The sequence below is a fragment of the Myxine glutinosa genome, chromosome 4 (genome assembly GCF_964187855.1).
Source record: "Myxine glutinosa chromosome 4, kmMyxGlut1.1, whole genome shotgun sequence".
Lineage (NCBI taxonomy): Eukaryota > Metazoa > Chordata > Myxini > Myxiniformes > Myxinidae > Myxine > Myxine glutinosa.
This window is the reverse complement of record NC_136264.1, coordinates 165,842,027-165,843,144: the sequence shown is the minus strand read 5'-3', so window position 1 is coordinate 165,843,144 and position 1,118 is coordinate 165,842,027. Positions and strand designations below refer to the sequence as shown.

The following is a 1,118-nucleotide window of genomic DNA, read 5'->3' as shown; positions in this document are numbered from 1 at the left end:
TTTTGTTGTTGTGTCATTTCTAAAACAAACCGTCATACTTTTACAAATCAGAGAAATGACAAATCTCACTTTATGGGGGTTAAACACAAGAACTTATTTGGTTGGCAAATTGTAAAAACTATCTGGATAAAGATGAAATGTCTGTGGGCCAAGAATTACCGCTTGACGTACAAACATGATCTATATCTCATCAGAAAGGCCTTGGGCCTTGGTAATGGAGGGACAAGGGCAAATTTTATTCAGGGAGGAGTGGGGCTGATGCGAAAACGACTTAATCTATAACACTGGGCTGCATTTGAAATATTTTTTTCAGAGGTCTAGGTTATCTCAACGTTTCTTATATGTTTTTTGCATGCTGAATTCAGAAATGTATCTAATTTCGCTCAATCAGGTCAAGTTTTTATGCTATCTCAATTTTAAGGAAAAAAATAATCAAAATTTTTGTTTTTTTAATTAGCATTTTTTAAATTCAAAATCAGACTTACATTGACAGAAAATGTACAAACTATACATATAATGACACACAAGTACACTTAATGTGGAAGAAAGTGCTTTCTCAATTACTTTCATTTCAATTTCAGAAAAATATAGATAAATCGTTGTTTCTGGCAACACCCAACTTCAGTCGCTCCAGCAGCTGCGTGGCTCAGTCTGGTGTCTCCTGTCCACTTAGGTGCACGTGAGCGGCAGTACGTCCTGCGTAGTGTCCTCCTTACTATAACATTACTGTGATTCATGATGAATCGAAAGTGCAAGAATGACGCAAACAAGTTCTGCTATATCTGTGGTAAAGTGACCATGCCAGACCGGCAGTCTAACATCACACGTTTTGTAAGAAAAAGCTATCACGCATACTTTGGAATGAAACTTGGTGACCAGGACAAAGCCTTTGCCCCTCACATATGCTGCAAAACGTGCGTTGAGAGTCTGCGGCGCTGGAGCCACAAGAAGATTGAGTGTCTGCCTTTTGGTATCCCAATGGTGTGGAGGGAGGGAAGAGATCATACTAATGACTGTTATTTCTGTATGACAAACCTACAAGGTGAGTTTATCAATTTTGTTTGAGTTTAACTTTATGTTTAATAAATTCCCAAACATTCTAAATTGTTTAACTTTAT

The 1,118-nt window shown here is 37.5% G+C and overlaps 1 protein-coding gene across 1 annotated transcript in view; it reads left to right on the top strand.

The window, feature by feature from the left end:
- The first annotated feature begins 771 nt into the window (after positions 1-771).
- LOC137439320 (uncharacterized) overlaps positions 772-1,118 on the top strand; it is a 2,007-nt gene continuing 1,660 nt past the window's right edge. The window contains exon 1 of the mRNA XM_068135049.2: positions 772-1,118. This exon is cut by the window's right edge and continues 681 nt beyond it. The gene's annotated coding sequence lies outside the window, so the exon portion shown is untranslated.